Genomic DNA, 16,791 nt, shown 5'->3' with positions numbered 1-16,791 from the left:
AACAGGACGAAAGGCTGACGGCTGGCGAGAAGAAGATCACCGAACTAAAAAGTACTGTTGATACCTTGCGGGAGTTTATCCAGGCCAACATCGTCGCCCCTCCTGCAATTGACGCCTCATCACCCTCCTCACCTGCACTCGATGCCCAGCCACCTTCCGAAGAAGGCACGTCACAGGGAACCGGTAGAGCTGACGCTGAATGCTTCACCCCCGTGAGAGGAGGAGCCAGACCCGCCCCTAGAGCCATTTATCCTACTCATTGCTACAACAGATTTGCCATACTGGAGGAGGAGGACGAGGAACAGAGCACCTTCTTGGTCGGTGACTCTATGATTCGCCATCAGGTGGTTGAATTCTGTGGCAGAGTCCCCCGTCGTAGGCGTAACTACTGTTATCCTGGAGCTGGTGTTGACGACATCACAGCTGCACTGGACGAGGTCTCCGCTGAGGCCTCTAATGACTCACTCTTTGTTCTCCACACCGGTACAAACGACGTCACCACGACCCGGTCTGAGGAACTGCTGGACAAGTACCGTAGGCTCATCCAGCAGTATAAGACTAAATCCAATAATATTTTGATTTCAGGAATTCTACCACGGACATGGGATGAGGGCGACTTCTACAGTAAGGCCTTCAGCCTCAACAACCGCCTGCAGACTCTCTGCGGAGAGCTTGACGTCGAATTCTTTAACGCCTGGAACGATTTCTACGGCCAGAGTAGACTTTTTCCAAAGGGACATACACCTGTCCCCCATCGGGGCAGCCAGATTTGGAAGGCTCTCAACAACGCCGTACGTAACGCCCGAACAACAAAAACGACTCTCAGCCACGTCCTTCCATCCCGCCCGTGTAAATAGACACCTCACACCGCAACAGACTCGTAACATTGAACCCTCCAGTACCTCTATTACCAAGCTTCAAGATAACCTAAGAGTCCTTAGTTTCAATGCGCGTAGCCTAAGAAACAAATTTGATGAACTGCGATGTCTTGCTCTGACAGAAAACTTTGACGTAATTGCTATAACCGAAACATTTATCGACACCACTAATATTGATTTAAGTTCCGAATATAACATAGATGGCTACAGATTCTTCAACAATGATCGTGTAAACCGTAGAGGGGGTGGTGTCGCCCTATTTGTCAAAAGCTACTTGCAACCTACAGACAAAACAACAAGAAACAGTAACGTTGAACATTTGTGCTTGCGAGTAAACATTGCAAAAGTCAATTTAAATATATCTGTCACTAACAGGCCTACTGGGCAATCAATTGATGGCGATCTTGAAATGTACAGCGTCTTAAGGCAGTCACTTAATAACAGCGACTCACTGATACTAGGAGACTTTAACCTCCCCCATATCGACTGGGCGACACTGTCGGGTACAGAAGGTGAGTCCCATAGAATGATCGAATTTCTAGAGGAAAATTATCTAAGCCAAATGGTTTCTGAACCAACTCGACAAAATAACATACTTGACCTTGTTATAGCGACCCAAGATAACCTAGTCAGTAATGTCACGGTAGGAGAACACCTCGGTTCCTGCGATCATAAACTAGTGCGCGTTGACATTAGAGCTCAAACATCGGTGACTGAAAATAAAGTTAAGGTGCCCAATTTCAAAAGAGCCAACTTCGTAGAAACTGACGAAAACTAATAGATATGCAACTATCAGATGACGGCAATGCAGAGGACGCCTCACAAACTTTAAAAATCACTTACTCACTCAGCAGGACACATTTGTCCCCTTGTGCGAGAAGCGAATTAACACTAATAAAGTCCACCTTGGTTTAATAGCGAAATTAAACACTCAGTCAAGGAGAGAAAATTGTCTTACAGGTTAAAGAAAGACCAAAGCACGCCCGAAAACATTAGACTTTACAATGATGCAAGGCGACGAGTAAAAGATTAGTGCATCAGGCAAAGCGTAGATATGAAGAAAATATTGCAGCCAACTGTAAAAATAATCCGAAATCCTTCTTCAGTTACATAAACAACAGAAAGGCGATCAGAAGTGGAATTGGACCTTTAATAAACAGCGACGGTGCACTAGTGACTGACAGCCAACACGTTGCAAACCTATTAAATAATTACTTTTCCTCGGTGTTTAATAATAACAGTCCTCCCACCACCACCACCAACACCAGTACTAATGTAAATCCTGAGCATGCATTGTCTAACTTTGAAATAAAACCCGATGAAGTCCTTAAAGCCCTCAAATCACTTAAACAAATAAAAGTCCTGGACCTGATAAAGTATATCCAACTCTGCTGAAAGAAACAAAGAGCGAAATACTCTCCTCCTCACAACCGTATTCAATATGTCCTTGCGACAAGGCATTGTCCCTTCAGATTGGAAAAAGGCTAACGTGACACCGATTTTTAAGAAAGGAGACAAAAAGTACCAGGTAATTACAGGCCCATTAGTCTAACTTCGGTTGTAGGTAAGCTACTTGAGGCATAATTAGAGACAAAATTGTGAGTTACCTTGAAAGCCACTCATTAATTGGGGACTCACAACATGGCTTCCGAAACAAAAGATCCTGCCTATCAAATCTATTAACCTTTTATAACGACCTCTTCACTGTTTATGACGTAACCAAATCACTGGACGTAGTCTATCTTGATTTCCAGAAAGCGTTTGATAAAGTCCCGCATCATAAATTACTTTACAAATTAAAACAAATAGGTATTGACGGTCAGGTAAACCAATGGATCGCGAATTGGTTGAGCAACAGACAACAAAGAGTAGTGATTGACGGATTTAACTCAGAGTGGGCGCCTGTCACTAGTGGCGTCCCTCAGGGCTCGGTTCTTGGCCCAGTGCTCTTCATTATTTACATCAACGACGTGGATGTTGGACTCAATAACCGCATTAGTAAATTTGCAGACGACACAAAGATTGGTAACTCGGTTCTCACTGACGAAGACAGGCAAAGCCTCCAAGAGGATTTGCACAAAATTTCAGCTTGGTCGGATAGATGGGAGATGCCCTTTAACGTAGACAAGTGCCAGGTCCTTCAAGTTGGAACGAGGAATAAAAAGTTTGATTACGAAATGCGCGGCGTTAAACTCAAAAGCGTTCAATGCGTCAAGGACTTGGGGTCAAAATCGCGTCAAACCTCAAATTCTCACAGCAATGCATCGATGCAGCAAATAAAGCGAACAGAATGTTGGGCTTCATTAAAAGAAACTTTTATTTAAGAATAAAGATGTAATACTCCTGCTCTACAACAGTTTAGTCAGACCCCACTTGGAATATGCGGTACAGTTTTGGTCTCCCCACCATGCAAAGGATATTGCTAAATTAGAAGGTGTTCAGCGTCGGGCAACGAAAATTATCCCTTCCTTGCGCAACAAATCCTACGAAGAAAGGCTTTCTACCCTTAACATGTTCTCTCTGAGAAACGTCGCCTCCGAGGAAAACTGATCGAATGTTTTAAAATACTTAATGGTTTCACGAATGTAGACAGATCAACATTGTTTATGATCGATGACACTTTGCGCACGAGGAACAATGGCGTAAAACTCAGATGTAGACAAGTAAATTCAGACTGCACCAAATTTTCTTCACCAACGTTGTAAAGGAGAATGGAATAAGCTCCCATCATCAGTGGTCCAGTGTAACACGATTGACTCCTTCAAAAATAAGCTCGACCGTCACTTCCTTCAACTTAATATCAACTAGAGTAGAAATGCAACGTTTTGGAGTCTTCTGATTAATGTAAAATCACTTAGGTTTAAGGACAGACCACCAAGTCTGGACCATGGGGTCTGTGTGGTCTGATTTTCTATGTAAATCTATGTAAATCTCTCTTCTCTCTCTCTCTTTCTACAACTGTTTTTGTAGCATGCTATTGGAAAATTAGAAGAGGTCTTTCATGTTTTACTACTCTTTACCCTTGCAAATAAACAGCAGGTTAGAGAAGCTGCATTTTGCCTCTTTTACAGATTGTATGAAGATCAAATGAAAATATTGCTAAATCCGTCTCTAAATTTATCTATAATTCCTTTTCAAAATCATATATGTATATACGGATAGAATTACGCGTTCAGGAGGACGCGAGTTCAATCCCCGACCGGTGCCACCAAGCTGGGATTTTTCAGCCGTCGCCGAGTGGCTTAAAACTACCCACATGCTGTCCAGAAGACCACCTATCAACCCGGACTCTAGATTCTAGGATCAAAGATGAGCTCCGGGAGGGCAGCATGAGCCAATGCAAGATGGCGCCCCTATAAACACTGGGCTGGGCCGACCATCAGGACCCACCGGAAAGAAGCCTTGGACCGACCATCAGGATCCACCGGGAAGAAGCCTACCGGCGCAATAGGCCACAACTTAAAAAACAAAAAAAAAAAACCATTCTATGTGGTTTACCCCCCCCCCAAAAAAAACATGGTTTAAACCAAAAAAAACCGGTTTTTGACAACCATGCTTTAAAGAAAGTGTTCTTAACTATTACAGGGTTGAGAAGAAATAGCACAGGTGCGTGAATGACGTGAAATGAGTATGTGCACTTTCAAAATGATTTTAGTGTAAAATGAATAAGGGAACCGTGCACAAGACAGTAGGAGTACCAACTATATTAAAGCAGTTGTAAGTGTGTACCATAAAATAAAGAGAAATCATAGGATAGGATTTGTGAACAAGAAATGTGAAATCTTAGATAGATTGGGTTGGCCAAGAAGATAGCAAATATTCTGAAAAGAATGTATGAAAACAAGAGCAAAATAGACCAGGAAACATGCACAGACAATGGTTGATGAGCAGGAGAGGTGCAGGGCAAGGATGCATGCTGTCACCAGCCTTAGTTAATTTATACACAGGGGAAGGGGCTGTCAGGATGAGACTAATAAATGCTGGAGTGAGTACTGGTGATGAAAATATATGTACTTTGTTATATGCAGATGATGTGAGAGTTATGAGTGAGTCGACATAAGATCTCCAAAGACTATTAAATGTGATAACTGAGTATGTTGAAGAGACTTTGGAGTGGGATTTAGCAACAAGGAAAGCAAAGTTAGTATGACAGTAAATAGGTCAGAGGATGTTAGAGATAAATCGCAGAGAACTGGCAAGAGTTATTTGGAGCAGAAGTGTAAGTACAAATACCTTAGGGTGTGGATGACCAGAGTTATTGTGAGAAAGCTAAAAATGAAACGATAAGAGATACTCCATAACGACTAAAAGCTGCCACAAAATAACCATAGGGAAAACTTTTTCAAAAACTGTCTGCTTGCCATCAATCTTATATGGAGCCAACATCGTAAATAAAATTGAAAAATTACAAATGAAAGAAAACATCATCATCATCATCATTTCATCAACGCCTGCTCCTAGGAGCTCCCACCAGGGGATGGCCACGGCAGAAGAGCTTCTATCTTTCTCTATCCAGACACTCCCTCCTTGCCTGCTGAAAGTTTCTCAAAGATCTTTCCCCCCTCTCCCAAACATACTCTTGCACCCTATCCCTCCATTTCACTGAAGGTCGTCCTCCAGCATTCCCTCCCTCTATCTCACTCACATACACCCTTCTGGTCATCTTACTCTCCTCCATTCGCTCCATGTGGCCAAACCACTTCAAGGTCTGTAGCTTCACTTCTTCCACCACTCCACACTTCTTCCCTTCACCCCTATGACACATTCCAAAATGCTCGTACACACTTTCATTACTCATTCCATCCATTCTTCTCACACCACAAGCACTCCTCAAATAACTCATTTCCACTGCCTGCACTCTAGACCTATGACTTTCATTCCAGGCCCACGTTTCACTTGCATATGTGAGGGTTGGTACTATTATTGTATTGTATTATTGTATAGTCACTCCAAATTTCGGTCAGGGAACTTGGCTGTCATACTATAGAAGTGATCCTATGAAGTATGATCAAAGAAAACACCACCTGTTGTCAAATACTGTGGCCCCAAACATGTACTGAGACAAAACTTTCTTGCCACTGGCGAGGTACAGAGTGTCTGCCGTACGTGTTTGTGGGCTGTGCCATACCCTTACTGTGAGCCTTGGTTCTGTAACTGGTGGCTGGTGCCTACCTGAGGTTGACAAAGAGAGACAAATAAAGAAATTGGGTTGCAAGGACTTGTATCCCTTCCTGTTTGTCCTCAGTTTCCCTGTGCCCAATCCCCAGCCCTGTCATCTACTGGCAAACTACTTGTCCCCAAGGCAAATATTGCATGTTTTGATACACTGTGCAAGATGGTGCAGGAACAGAGCTGTGTTGTGCATGCTTGCCACCACTTGAAGATGATGCCATAGTCTGTGATCCCCTGGACATTCTCGACTGTCTGCCGGTGGCTCCTATGGTTCTGGCCAGCAGGAAGCCTCCAGACAGCTATCAGGAAATGGTCCTGGCTCTCTGCTCTGCTGTTAGGTCTCTCTCTGATAGATTGTCAAGTCTCTGTGACTCAGTAAAACAGCTCCAGACTGAAGGCTTATCTAGAAAACTTTCTCTCCATGATGCTAATCTGAGGCTGCTTCTAGGTCTTTAGTTCAAGAGAATTTAAGGGACATAAAAATAAAAATATACAATAAAATTATTTTCCACCTTTTTACATGGATTGTAGAAATGTCCACTTTCTGGATATCTTACTTGATTTCTTCCTTAGCTAAGAAATCTTTATGATGAAAAGATTTTAACTTACCTAACCTACCTTCCATCAGATTGGCCAGTGGCACACACAATTGTGGCCTATTGATGAATGATGAATTATTCTATCAGTGTTTTGCTTCACTGGGACTAGTTCAGTGGGTAAAGCAACCTAACATATACTATCAGGTAATATTCTTCATTTCCAGACTTGCAAGCCTCCTCTTAAATGAAAAAAGTCCTCAGTAACACTAGTATTTAAGAAAGGCTCTAACCACAACTCATTGTTGTACAAATTTGTTTCTGACATTTATTTGTGCCAGAGCAATGGATCAGGTTCTAACAAAGTTCATCTATGGTTCTGCTCAGTCTGACAACTTATGAACGAGGATCAGTGTGGCTTCAGACCCGATACATCTGTGGAGGATTAGTTGATCCTTAATTTCAGTCAGGTCGTCATCTACCTTTATGTTGATCTCACACTTTTGTATTATTCCAAGGCCTTTGACACAGTGTCCACTACTCAAGAAGATGTACAAATATGGGATCAGGGAAAGACTACTTCTTTGGATGAGGCAATTTTGATTAATAGAGATATATGAGTAATGGTCAATAATCAATACAGCCTGCCGAGAAAGGTGCGGAGTGAGGTTGTTGAGGGCTCTGTCTTGGGACCTCTTCTCTTCCTATATGTTTATTACTTACAACATCTTGGCATTTCTGCTCCCCCTTGTCCACTGATGAGAGAAATTACTTCGTGCCAGCAACACTTTGCATGGTGTGGCCAGCTCCTGGGAACTCACAATGGATTCCTCAAAGTGTGTATTGATAGAATTCTAGTGCAGTCCTGTAGAGTGGGCATCACTGTGTGTTTCAAGCCTATTTTCTGGGTGCCATGCACATCCTCATAATAGATGCTGCTAAAGACAAGCCTGCATGGGTTTACTCCTCCGTTAGGGCCACTGTGTCCATAAGGATATTGAGCACTGGACAAATGAGCAGCCTAGTACAGATGACAGTCGTATAAGGCATATAACATGAAGAAGTGCAAGATGACTGGTTAGATGTGACAAACCAGGTGTAGATAGGGAGAGTCATGGGGTAGAATATATTTTGTAAGAGTATCAGTGGTGGAGAGCTCTGTGGTCCATGGGGAGAACAGATCATCGTGGAGGGTGTGAGATAATTCAGAATTAATCTAGGAAAAGGAAGCTGCCTCGAGAATCTCAGCAAGGAGAGAATTCCAAGTTTGAAAAACGTGACAAGAGAAGGAACGTGTACGAGGCTGAGGCTGTCTGAGAGTGAGGAGGATGAATTCGCATGTATGTCTGCAAGTACAATGATGAGGACATACAGAAAGGTCAGATGGTTTGATAGGTGAGAGGATGTGAAAAATTATATAATGGGGAATCAGTCACTCCTCATATCCCTGTGACTGTTGGGAGAGACCACCAACTTGTTTTGCCCATCACCAATGCACTGACTCTAATAGCTTAGCATCACCTGGAAACCCTGTATTCCAAAACTTCTAAATCCACTTCCATTTTCAGTTCCTTCTACCCCACACAATCTTTGATCCACCCCATAACAGGACCTTACCAGTGCAGCTTCCTTTCCTGTACTTCAGGTCCTCAAGGTGATAGGACGTGCTCTGGCTAGCTCTTGGGTTGACCATGTCTGGTGGGATGAGTTACAGTGGTGCAGTGAAGGGAGGAGGCGGGGCCGGTGGGGGTACAGTTGGGCTAGTAAATTCTCTCTTGGAGAGAATTGAAGAGTTGGAGAGGACTGTGGAGGCCATGAGGAAGGAAAATGGAGTCCTTCGTTCATCAGGTCCTCAGACAGGCGATGTACATAGTACACCGTCACAAGATGGGGGCTGGCAGGTAGTCAAGAGCCATGGCAGCTGCTTAAGGTTGAAGAGGACCAATCCTGCGGGTGTGGAGTGCCTCAACTCCTTCCAGGCTCTCTCTGAGCTGAGGGAGAGAGTGAAGGAGCAGGAGGTGAAGGAGAGGAGGGCAGATGACAAATCCCTGCCCAGAGGTAACATTTTGGTTGTTGGGGATAGCCAGGTCAGGTTGTCAGATAGGGCCTTCTGTGCTAAAGATAGGACACGTAGGACCAGGGTGTGTTTTCCTGGGGCGGGGATTAGGGATGTCAGCGACAGGGTAGAGTCGTGCATGTCAGGCGAGGGAGTCAAACCCATCGTCTGCCTGAGTGTGGGAGGGAACGACATAGTCAGGTTAGGTAGTGAGCAGTTTCTGCGTCGCTACATGGAGGCACTTCGAAAAGTTACGTCCAAAGGCGGGGTTCCTGTGGTGTGGGGTTCTGCCAAGGCGACGGGTTGGTGCCATTTGACTGTCCAGGGCTATTGCATTAAACTGCAGCTTGGCAGATTATTGCAAAGCCAATGGATGGACATTTGTCGACGCCTGGGTCAGTTTCTTTGGCAAGAACCACCTATACAAGAGGGACGGGGTTCACCTTTCATGGGAGGGGGTACAGATCTTGTATGATGCCCTTGAACGTGGATTGGGGGCCCTGCAGGTTTTTTAGGTAAGTAAGAAGGGCCTAAGATGGCAATACCAAGTGGGAGCACTAAATGTAGTAATAATAATAGGGTAAGGCAAGGGGTAGGTCTAAATGTGTACTATACAAACAGTAGAAGTATTAGGAATAAGATAGATTTATTGAGGGGAAAGGCGTAGAGAAATTTGATATGATAGCGATCACAGAGTCATGGATAAACACTGCAGACAGACACTTTTTCCCAGAATTAGAGATTGAAGGGTATAAGTTACTCCACCAAGATCGAATAGGCAGGAAGGGGGGTGGGGTCGCGCTCTTCATCAGGGACAATCTTAAGTGTGTCATTAACAACTCAGTCAAGGAAGATAGCAATACAGAATCCCTCTGGGTAGAAACAATAGGTAGAAAGGAGAAGCTTGTCGTTGGAGTACTTTAAAGACCGCCCAACCTTACCAGGACAGTAGCCAACCCTTTACAAGAAATTAGTAGGGCGTCAAGATATAGGCATGTGTGTGTAATTGGGGATTTCAGTTATAGGAACATAAAGTGGGATACTTTATCCGGAGATCAAGAGGCACAGGATTTGTTAGACGTGATACAGGATAGTTTCCTTAAGCAGTTAATTAGAACACCAACGAGGGAAGAAAATATTTTGGATTTGTTGTTAACTAATAGAGAGGACAAAATAAGCAACATTGAGGTTGGGGATTCATTAGGTAACAGCGATCATAAGGAAATTAGATTTAATGTTAAATGAGAGGATAGAGTCAGCAGTAACAACACATTAATACCCGACTTCAGGAAGGCAGACTATGAGGGCTTAAGAAAGCAGCTGCAAAGGCTTAGGGCTTAGGGAAGTGAGATCAGAAGTAGGTCAGGGCCCAGAGCAGGAGGCGTTAATCTCTGGTGAGGTCACTAGTCAGGTCAGTAACTTGGAGGGCGAGTACAATAGTCTGATCAGGAGATTCAACTGGGACAGAAACAATTTATACCTCAGAGGAAGTCAGGTCAACAGGTAATTACCCGCGATGGATGACAGAAAGGCTAAAAACTGAAATAGGAAGGAAAAGAGGACTATATGTTAGAATTAAAAGGGGGGAAACTCACCTAAGGGATAGTTACAACGATTTAGCTAGAGCAGTAAAGAAGAACACACGTATGGCAAAACGTAATTATGAGATTAGAATTGCCAGGGAAGCAAAGACCAATCCAAAGGGCTTCTTTCAGCTTTATAAGACCAAGGTTAGGGATAAGATAGGGCCGCTTAAGTCAGGAGAATCACTGATTGATAGTGATGAGGAAATGAGCGAGGCGTTAAATAGATATTTCTTAACTGTATTTACCAAAGAAAGAGTAGATGATATACCTCAGGGAGAACAGATCTACGGGGAAGAAGAGGTAGAAGAATTAACCGACATCAACATAAGTAGGGAGCTCGTGATTAGACAGATAGATAGACTTAAAGTCACTAAGGCGCCAGGGCCAGATAAACTTTTCCCCAGGGTGATAAAGGAATGTGAAACTGAAATAAGTGGGCAGTTAACAGAAGTATTTAGGAAGTCACTAGACACAGGGGTGGTGCCTGTTTCATGGAGGCAGGCACACGTTATTCCAATATTTAAGAAGGGTGACAGATCTTCTATGGAGAACTATAGGCCGATTAGTTTGACGTCAGTTATAGGTAAAATGATTGAGTCAATAATAGCTGATAGTATTAGGGACCATATTTGTTGTGTTTGTAGTCTACCAGCACTTAATTACTCTTGACAGCACTATAACGTACCTGTAATATGTGACAACTGGTTATATCCCATCCTCGTCGACGTGTCCGTGATGTCGGTCTTGAGGGGGATGGATAGGCGTGGAGGCACACAGTATTTGTTGAGTAAGCTCTACATTACACCCTGAATCTCAGCGCCTTGTGTCCTCGTGTGTGTGTGTGGAATCCTCTAGGGGCTATATGTAGCTGAAACTTACATATGGTATACAATCCTAGTATATAAACATACAAAAGTATAAAGGTATCAAAACTTATATAAAGGGATTTGGATTCCTTGTTACTACATAGTTTGTCTGGGCGCTTACAAAAGAAACTTAACATTAATGCATAACTTATAAATACTTAATACTATGCTTAATCTACGTACATATCATTTCCTTCCCCCCGTCAGAAAGAAAGGAAACCTTACAGATTTAAGCGTTCTGGAGGAACTCCTCTCGTGCTCCGAGCTGGAAGAATTCTCCTATTTACATTTTCTGGAGGAGTAGAAGTATCACTAGAGTCACTAGAATGATCAGGTACATCTATCTCTTTACTCTCCAATGGCATTAGCTCTTCATCGCTTTGGTCTCCTTCTATTTCTTGAGCTGGAGCCGTGTAAGGTCTAAGTTGGTCGACATGACGTTTCGATACGCGTCCACCAACGTTGACATCATAGTGCATTTGTCCTAGGTCTTTAGTAACTTGGCCTGGGACCCATTTCACATCTGTGTTGTAAGAACGAACCATTACCGGTGAAGAAGGTTTGAACTCAATCACAGTTTGATGTTTGGCTACTTGTTGCCATTCGCGATTATTTTGTTGTATGTAGAAGTCTGGTTTTAGTAAGTCCAATTTATTCCTGACTCTTCTACCCATCAATAGCTGTGAAGGAGTTTGTCCGGTAACAGAATGTTCAGAAGTTCTATAGGACAATAGGAACTTGCTAACATGAGCAATAATGTCTGCAGACGTTGCACTCCTACATTTCATGTTACGCTTGAAGGTCTGCACAAAGCGTTCTGCTTCACCATTGGTGGCGGGATGATAAGGTGCTGCCTTAGTATGTTCTATTCCATTGACCTTTAGAAATTCTGAAAATTCACTGGAACAAAATTGTGGACCATTGTCCGTCACAATGCGAAGTGGAAGTCCGTGGGTGGCAAAGACTGGCATTAAGGCTTTTATAGTAGCTTGTGCTGTGGTTGAACTCATGGGTATTACCTCTGGCCATTTACTGTAGGCATCTACAATTACTAGAAATGAATGACCAAGGAAAGGACCTGCAAAGTCCAAATGCAATCTTTGCCAAGGGTGTCTTGGGTATTCCCAAGGATGCATGCGTGCTGGCTTGGGATCATTTTGAAATGCTGAGCAGTTTGGGCATTGTTTTACACATGACTCTATCATGACGTCTATTCCTGGCCACCACACATATGTCCTTGCGATCGCCTTTGATTTTACAATACCATGATGGTCAGCATGGACCTCACTCAGGACTTTTTTCCTTAAACTTTCTGGGATAACCACTCTGGCTCCCCTTAGAATACATCCTTGTGCTTCTGACAGTTCTGACCATACCTTTAGATAGGGTTGAAATTCTGCCTGCTCTGGTACTGTGTTATAACCAGTAACTAATGACTGCAAGATACGTGACAACACTGGATCTTGTTTAGTGGCATGTCTTATCATTTTAGCTGTTATAGGTAAGTTATGACATTCTACCATGAGTACACTTCCATCATGTTCCTCTGGAGCCCTTTCCACTGGCAAACGTGATAAGGCATCCGCATTTCCCATTTTCTTGGTAGAACGATACTCTATCTCATAAGAGTAAGCTGCTAGTTTGACTGCCCACCTTTGCAATCTGGCGGCTACCAAGGTTGGTAAACCTGCCTTTTCACCCAGTATTGCAAGAAGAGGTTTGTGGTCTGTGACTAAGGTAAATTTGGCTTTCCCATATAAGTACATGTGAAACTTAGTTACACCATACACTAATGCTAATCCCTCCTTTTCAATCTGTGAATAGTTTTTCTCTGCTTGATTAAGTGAACGAGAAGCAAATGCAATAGGTCTTTCTGACTCGTCCGGCATTACATGGGCAATTACTGCTCCTAAGCCATGAGACGATGCATCACATACAAGTTTTACAGGCAAATCTGGTTGGTAATGGGTGAGAAATCTAGATGAAGTTATCTCGCCCTTTATGTGGTTAACTGCACTGGTGCATTCTTCTGTCCATTTCCATTCTGTGTCTTGTTTCAGAAGGTTATATAGAGGGTGAGCTATGGTTGCCGCAATCCAGTTTTCTGCAAAGTTTCAAGGACTACTTGAAGTCGTTCCAAGTGTTGAGCTTCATCTTGCCCAGCTACTAGAATGTCATCGACAAAACAGAGTGTACCAGGCTTGCCTATGAACAACTTGTCCATTGTCTGTTGCCAAAGTGCTGGACTGCTAGCTACACCGTATGGTAATCTCCTAGGTCGGTACAAACCTAGGTGTGTGCTAAGAGTACATATTTCTTGGGAAGGTTCATCCATTTGGAGCTGTTGGAAGGCCTGTCTTAAGTCAATTTTTGAAAATACTTTGCAGCCTCCTAGAGCGGCAAACATGTTATCAGGTTTAGGAAGGGGGTGTTGAGCTATCTGCAACTGAGGGTTGACTGTAACCTTGTAATCTCCAAAATGTCTAATGCCTCCATCACTTTTCACTACAGGGACAATGGGGTGCCCCAATCTGAGTAAGTGACTTTCCCAAGATCCATTATCTACAAGTCTCTGAATCTCTTGCTCTACCAATGGTTTTAATGGCAAGGGAATCTGTCTAGGGGGATGAAATTTTGGTTTGGCATTAGGTTTTAGTTGTAGACTAGCACATGCATTTATTACAGTTCCTATCCCGTCTTGGAATACTTCTTTGCTCTGTTCAAGTACTTGAGTTAAATCTTCCTTCAGCAACCTTGTTTCTACAGTACATATTTTTGACCAATCCAATGGAATGTGTTGAAGCCAATTTAAACCAAGAAGACTCCTTTCTTGTCCTTCCACTACTACAACTGGCAGATTTTTGTATTCCTTCTGTCCATAACAAACATTTACATCCATAGAACCAACAACTTTTATCTCATTACCACTATAGTCTTGAAGCTGTACTTTAGTGGGTGTAATTCTCACATTTGGAATAGACTTAGCCAGATTCTCTGACACTAGTGTAACATCTGCTGCCGTGTCCAGCTGCATGTTCACAGGTTTGCCATTTAGTGTGACGCTAAGCATAATCCTTTTTTGGGAATTTCCTACCGAGTTAATTCTGAAAGCAAATTGTAAATCAGTGTCACCCTTACTATTGTGAGACTCACTAGGTTGCTTTATATTTGACTCAGTGGATTCTCCAGTGGCATATATTCTTTTCTTAGTCTTACACATACTAGCAAAGTGCCCTAACTTTTTACAGGCTGAACATTCCTTGGAAGCTGCTGGACATTTATCTTTCTGCCATGGTGTGTGACCTGTGTAACCACACCTGTAGCATTTACTATTTCCTGCAGTATGTTTGTTGCCTTGTTGTGGCTGTGTTGGATGACTAGGTTTATTTTTAAGAGAGGCTGGAACAGAGTTCTTTCCATCAATTCTAGGTTTTGTGTTCTTTTTTATCTGACTTATTACAGGTTTAGCTGGCTGGCTAGCATGGTTGTTACCTTCAATTACTTTTGCTTGTCTGTCTGATGCTTCCATTGCTCTAGCTAACTGTAACATTTTTTCAAGAGTTAAGTCTGTCTCCCGAAGTGCCTTTCTCCTTAACTGACTAGAAGAACATTTCTCAATCAGCTGGTCTAAAATGGCATCCTCAGTGTCATGGAATTCACAGGTTTCTGCTAACTTCCTGAGTCTGGTGACAAAGGCATCTGTTGTTTCATGTGTGTCTTGCTTTATCTGTCTAAACAACACACGTTCATACCTTATGTTGGTCTTAGGGGTGAAGTGTTTTTCTAGAGCTGTTTGTACCTCCTTGTAGGTCGTCAGTGGTGCTGGCAGTGTGCTGAATATTTCTTGCACCTCCGGGCCTGCTACATGCAAGAGTAGTGCACGCCTTTGCCCTTCATTGGTGACTCCTGTAGCATCCAGGTAGAACTGGAACCGTGTCTTCCACTTCTTCCATCGGGGAGCCACTGATGCTGGGTCCTCTACCAAAGAGAAGGCTGGGGGCTGGTCCACGTCCAAGGGCATCGTGCTTGTCCTCGTCCAGGGCTGTCCGTAGTGGGACGTCCACTCGTCGCCAGGTTTTGTTGTGTTTGTAGTCTACCAGCACTTAATTACTCTTGACAGCACTATAACGTACCTGTAATATGTGACAACTGGTTATATCCCATCCTCGTCGACGTGTCCGTGACAGTGTTGCCACTTTAGTCTGGAATGCTACCCATAAAAAAGTTGCATTTTACCCACAAAAATCCCACAAATTTTTATGATATACCCACAAATCTACCCACAAATATTCGTAATTTTTATAGTAACTATTTTTCATGGTGGTTAATAAAATCAACAGAATAAATGTGCACATGTATTTACACGATTATGTCTGCATCATTTTATAACAAAATTGTAGTTAAAAAAAAAAAAATTCCTTCAGAAACAGCAGCTAGAAGTAGTTAGTTTAGCGGAAAGAAGAATTTTAACTAATAAGGCTACAACTGGCTTGAGCGATCATTCACTAGTTTTAGTCCGTGTCTATGGAAATTATATCATCATTAACTATCACTATCTTTAGCTCCAAAGTTTCTAATAATTTCATTGGAAGGTACAAAAGTTGAGCAGTTCAGTGACTGCAGTTTCAGTCCATTGCCACAAACTTTGCATCTGGCTTTGGTGCTGTCACCCGGAAATGGCTGCAGCCATCCTGAGGGGAAAAAAACGAGTCCTATGTATTTCCTATGCATTTATATATTAATGTATTCGTTTACCATAGCTATATACCACCTACTAAGAATTAAGTTAACTATAGTCACACACACACACACACACACTATATATATATATATATATATATATATATATATATATATATATATATATATATATATATATATATATATATATATATATATATATATATATATATATACAAAGCAACAATAAAACTAAAACTAACCTTTGAATCGGCTGTCAGTTTCCCAAACTGTCCTGTAATGCTGAGTATATTTCTTGTCACTCATGGCAGGAGCTGGGAACCCAAGGCCTACTCTGTTACGTACAGTACTGTTCAGCTGGTCCACTTGTACCATGCACGGGTACTGTTGGTTGAACCGATGTAGTGAGTAGGTGAGTGAAGAGTGGCACTGTGAGAGACCGTCACCGTGGTGTGGACTGTTGACTGAACGTGATCAAAACAGGAAGCGTACGGGTCCCGCGGCGCGGCGGGCGAGGCGGAGGCGCTGCAGCACTCAAAGCAACGGGATAACAAACCACTCTTGCATGCACGGGTCCCGGACGCTTCCTATTTTTCATATCTTGACTGAGCGTACGGCAGGATACAATAATAATAATAATAATAATAATAATAATAATGTAATCGTAGATTTATATATTCAGCATAAAAGTCCTAAAACTACCCACACATACAATGAACACCCATAAATTTTACCCACAAATAGACTTAAAATCGCCTCACCCACAAAGGCACCCACAATTATCCTGCTTACCCACAGATTTGTGGGTAAAAAACCACAAAGTGGCAAAATGGCAAAATGGCAACCCCTCAAGACCGACATCACGGACTCCGTGATGTCGGTCTTGAGGGGGATGGATAGGCGTGGAGGCACACAGTATTTATTGAGTAAGCTCTACATTACACCCTGAATCTCAGCGCCTTGTGTCCTCGTTTGTTTGTGTGTGGAATCCTCTAG

Source organism: Eriocheir sinensis, unplaced genomic scaffold (genome assembly GCF_024679095.1).
Source record: "Eriocheir sinensis breed Jianghai 21 unplaced genomic scaffold, ASM2467909v1 Scaffold593, whole genome shotgun sequence".
In the NCBI taxonomy this organism is placed as follows: Eukaryota; Metazoa; Arthropoda; class Malacostraca; order Decapoda; family Varunidae; genus Eriocheir; species Eriocheir sinensis.
This window is presented reverse-complemented; position numbering follows the sequence as displayed.